The sequence below is a fragment of the Paramormyrops kingsleyae genome, chromosome 5 (assembly GCF_048594095.1).
Source record: "Paramormyrops kingsleyae isolate MSU_618 chromosome 5, PKINGS_0.4, whole genome shotgun sequence".
In the NCBI taxonomy this organism is placed as follows: Eukaryota; Metazoa; Chordata; class Actinopteri; order Osteoglossiformes; family Mormyridae; genus Paramormyrops; species Paramormyrops kingsleyae.
In genome coordinates this window covers 16,926,730-16,932,142 of record NC_132801.1, presented here as the reverse complement: position 1 = coordinate 16,932,142, position 5,413 = coordinate 16,926,730, and positions in this window count along the sequence as shown.

Here is a 5,413-nt window from a genome sequence, read left to right as displayed (position 1 = left end):
TTTTTACTTTGCCCCATCTTGTTCTCCATACAGGTGAGAGCAAGCTTGTGGGTCACAGCCAAAGGGCAGCCACTTGTGACACCCAGGGAGCTGGGGATTAATGACCGCACTCCAGGGCCTATGGAGAGGTGGCTCTTTTGCTGATGCGGAGCTCAATCTAGCAACCTTCCGATCACAGGCACAGAGGCTTAGCCCGCTGAGCCGCACACCATCCCCCTTTATGTTGTTATTACGTTATAGCTACAGTATATATCTGTACATCATTATCGGGAAGACACTGGGCGAACACTTCCGTCCATGTCACCTGGTATAGATTCACCTTCTATACATTTGTCAACAAGCATGAAGTGTTCTTTGTGGAAATACCCACTTTTCCACACATGCACTTCAAATTATATTAGAGTGGTTTGGTCCCATAGTATTTGCCATTGTTAATTAATTGCTCATTACGGATTTTACAATTTACAGTTTTAATGAATTTACTTTGTGAAGGCCATGTAACTGAAATTAAGCGATTATAACAGTAATGAAACACTGCTGGAAAGTCTTTGATAGTGGTTCGCTTAAATGCGATGCCACAGGAAGGTGATTATATCTGACTGTGGGCTATTAGAAAGCTTCTCTGATTAAAACGAGCTGAGACACGCAAGGTCGAAGCTTCTAATTTAATCTTTGCATTAGTTGGAATATGTTGTATAATTGCCCTGGAGTTCAAAGCTCCATCTATCCCAGTGTTAACCTCCTTTGCTGACTTGAAAGTGCTTTGATTGATAATAAACATGAAAGAATTTTAATTTATATATGCAACTTGTACTCAACTAACAAGTCCACTTGAAGTTAGCCAAAAATGTTTTCCTCAGTATCGAGGGGAGGTGCTTTTGATGCTGCAAAGGCATTTGGCCATCAGTCCTGATTATAAAACATATTTCAGGGCTTCAGTTACTACAACTAAGATGCTGCAAATTTCTCAGTAATCAGAGCACTGGCAAAGGTACTACACACAGGGCGTATGTGTAATTATCCATTGGAGATTAATGGTGCTTTTACACTGGCATACAGGAACCAAGAAGACACACTAGTTCCAGCTCGCTTCGATTGCACACTGCGGAAGGGTTGGCTCAGAAAAGGTGTTATCACGTTTGGAGAGCGACAGTAACGTGAAACCAAAGAGACACTTATTCACTGCTCACACGCTGCATATTATGATTTACTATACAGTGTATGCTAATTTCAGCTAGCACATCTGTGAGAATTGCATGTTATGTTAGCATCAAATATGCATTAGCTTTCATTAATTTGCATTATGAATACATTTTGTTTTCAAGTAGGAGGTTGGAAGTTTTAAAGTTATTCCCGAGTCATCGGGAATGCATCAATACATCGCAATATGCGATACCACTAATAATTAATAATACATAAAATATGGGCTTTTCCTTCAGATAATCCATGCATATCAACACAAATCAACGATGGTGACGCAACGAGCTCGGTTTAGTCCGTCTTTTGGCCCTGCTGGTAAGTCAGTGTGGGTACAGCTCAGTTTGCATAATTTACAGTGGAAAAGCATGCCTTTGAGGTGCAGCTCGGTGTGGCAGTTAAATTTATTAGAATTTATTCATTTTACTTGCATATACATCAATGACAACTTGGTGTAATATTATTAAGGTTGGAGTTAATTATTTTCATATAACTTCACACCTCAATGTGGTTTATCCCGCTTATACCACTGCTAACGAACAAAACTACTAATAAACTAATCATGGATAATTTCTCAGAATAAAATGATTTCAGTTAGCATTTAATAATGGTCCAGAGTGTTCATTAAAAATTCAGTCCCTCTAAGGACAGAACGTCCGGTCAGGCTACTCACTGGAAGCATCAAGTCCATTAAGTTACCATAGAAACCGTCAACAGACAGGTGCTTGAATGAAAAATTACACAGGTTTTTATATTAACATGCTTATAAGCACATTAATATCAAACTGTTTTTAGTCTGCCGGAAGTACATGTGTCGTTACGCAAAAATAATCAACACCCACGTCACATCTCCGGACCAATATGAAAACAGCAGTTACGAAAGCCATGGTATAATACATGGTATCACAGTGGGTAACACTATGGGCCCACAACTCTGAGGCCGGAGATTTCTTCTCTGGCTTTGTGCGTGTGGAGTTTCTATGTTCTCTCCAAACGCATGGCTGTCTTCCAGGTCATCCAGTTTCCTCCTACAAAATACAAAATTACTCTTGGTGTGCTCTGTGATGGACTGCCATCCTGTCCAGGAAGTACAACGTTCAGTAGTCAAATGTTTATGGAAAATTCAGCATAAAATTAGGATAGAATAATTTATGAAAAATACCATCTACCCATTCATCCATCCATCTGTCTGACCATCCATCCATCTTCCAACTGCTTTCAAGTTTAGGGTCAATAGAGAGCTTACACCAAGCAACTGGTGGAACATCTACACTGAGGAACATCTTCAATGGAATTCCAAGCCCATCACAGGCATGATACCAATGCTAGCTATTCAGCTTCTGCTGACAAAAGCATACGTGTATTCACTTTCACACTTTTGTACTTGATGTATTTCCATACAACAATGCAGGATTTATGGTAATGGTCGTATACTTTTTCACATAACAAGTAGTTAATTTGCTTCTCACATAACTCTCATTACTTTGTTCTGTGCTTTTTTTTCTATCTTTTGTGTTCCAAATTCCCATGTGCAACTCCTGCTCTAACATTTTCAAAAGTTTTTTTCTTTTTTCAAAACGTATCATGGGTAAACCTATACTATTTTTCCTACATAGTTTGCATCTAAGATAGCTGCAAATTTTGGGATAGCGCTTTCAGAGGCGCGACTTCAAGCCAACGGGCATATTTCAAAGTCACACATTCCTTTGTGTCTGTTAATCCAATCCATCAAAGCACAGATGCAGAGTGTCTCACTTCTACCACATAGGACTGCATTTCTAATCACTGTATACACGTGTTGCACCACTTTGCAACTAAATTCCAATGCATTTGTGATTTGAATTCTTACTCTGGCTGTAAACTCCAACTGCTGACCTTTATGCAAAATAAATATACAGGAATGTATATGGCTTAAGAAGGCCACCTCACACAATTCATTCAACCATACAGTACTTTGCTTCTGCACAGCCCCTGAATTGCAGTTGGCTGCTAGAACCCCACCGTTGTGGGCACCATGATGTCGATGATGATGATGATGATGATGATGATGTTGATGATGATGATGATATCTAACAACATTTTGAACTTTAAATTTGTTTTGTGCAGATTGTGAGGGAAAATATATGAGTTTATTATGCCACTTACTTGAGACCTTAATGCCGGGGGTAGATGAAAGGCATTTAATCTTGGTTAATTTCTTTATCCACAATTTTAAGATGGATGGATGGATGAATGGATGGATGAGGAAACAATTAGTTGTATAATAAAAATCAAACATTCACATTTCTGCCATGTGTATATTTCACTGTTCACTGAAGCCTTTTAGGTACTGTATATTGGACAAAGACTCCATAGAAGTATCTTAAGGTCACCAATTTGTATTGACCTACTTCAATCTTTTGTAATTATCCCGGCATCTATTCTTACATGTATCCCTCATGAGTAACTCCTTATACAGCACTGTACCCCGGTGAGTCCAGACCCTGTCCCTGGTAATTCAGGGTAGTAAGCGAGGCCACCTCTGCATATGATGCCAGTTCATGGCCCATTTGTAATTATGTTTGCTGGATCAATGTCAGCAATAATCTTCATTTTGCATTGTTTTAAAATCCCAGGATCCAATATGATAATATATCCATGCATAAACATAAGCAGAATAGTTGGACTAAAATTTAGTATCACACTAGATATGATAAAAGCATGATAAAATAACATTAGCCATACAGTCAAAACATGTAACACATTGTATTTGGGAATATTATACACGACCAATTTAGTCATGGATGCATGCTATGCAGAATGAAAAGATTGAAGCTATTTAGAGTGGTGGTACATTTACTTTAAATATATAGCGATTGGAAGATATAAAGATTTGGTGCTTGTTATGGCCATAGAAACCCTGGTTGCTGGCAGCATTAGATTACAGCTAAAGGTGTGTGAAATTGACTTCAGTGCAGAGATGTTCCCCCAAAGAAAGCTCTATATATCTGTATAACTGTTTTTGTAATGTCACTCCAAATACTGTAAGTATTATACTAAAAAATTCAGTATAGCCTGAATATCAAAAAGTCAAAAAGTTTGGAATGTTTTCCAAAATGCATGCATGGTTATTATATTTTGAAAAACATCAGACTCTTCAAACTTCAAACAAGAATCTTCACTGGCAAATTTTGATGTATTCACTGGTCCCATCTATTAGCTGTGATTTGCTTTCTTTTGATTAGCCCGCAACGTCTGTGTCGCTACTGATATTTATAATCTGGCTGAGATGGATCTCCCTCTCTACTTTTAAAACAGAGGCCCTTTCTTTGCTTTCTTTTGAGAATGTAAATGGTAGATGCCAAGGTGATTGCGGGGAATCAAACTCACCATCCCTGATGACATGGTAAAATTATTACAATTATTTTAGCATAAAGTCTAAATGAATAATATCAACAAAGGGGATTTAATAAACACAAGTTCTTTATTGAAACAGAATTTACAAATGAAGCAGATTTGTCGTTGCAATGAACTGTGTGATTGGCTGCCCTCGGGGGCCCCCTCCCAGCTCGGGGGACCCAGGCGATTTCTTGCCTTCACCTGTCCCGGGGCTGTGCCTCTGGGTTGATGTTCAAGGCTCCTTGACATGCCATCAATGAATATACAGAGATGTAAGCAGAAATCTTTCAAACAGTATGCAAAAGAAAATCCTGACACATATGTAAAGTGCTTTGTGACAATGACTGCTGTTAAAAGCGCTATACAAATAAAATTGAATTGAATTGAATTGTATCATTTTCATTTATAATGTTCCATGGTTTGGCATTATAGTTATGATGTTAACACAGTGTTGCAAAATGCATGCTCACCGTTTAGTTCTTTAATTGCCAGTGGCAATTCTTACTCCCACACATCAGCTACTTGGAAGTTTTGTGCATTTTTGTCGGTTCGTTTTGTACTTTACCGCTCTCCGAGAAATGTGAAAAGGTCATTATAATTAGGAAACATTTTTTTTCCCCTTTCAGGGTATCTCCAGTGAGTGGTACATTTGGATGTGCCGTTTGTTGATTTCAAAACCTCAATAAAAGGGCAGACTTAAGAGATATGCAAGGCCAGTCTCCTTTGATCTGGTGTGATAGCGGTTCTAGGCTTAGTGGGAGGGTGGCTTGTTTACTGGGAATCTGAAGTACCATCGTCACCATATGCTACCATGCCAATGAATTCAAACACATTGGAA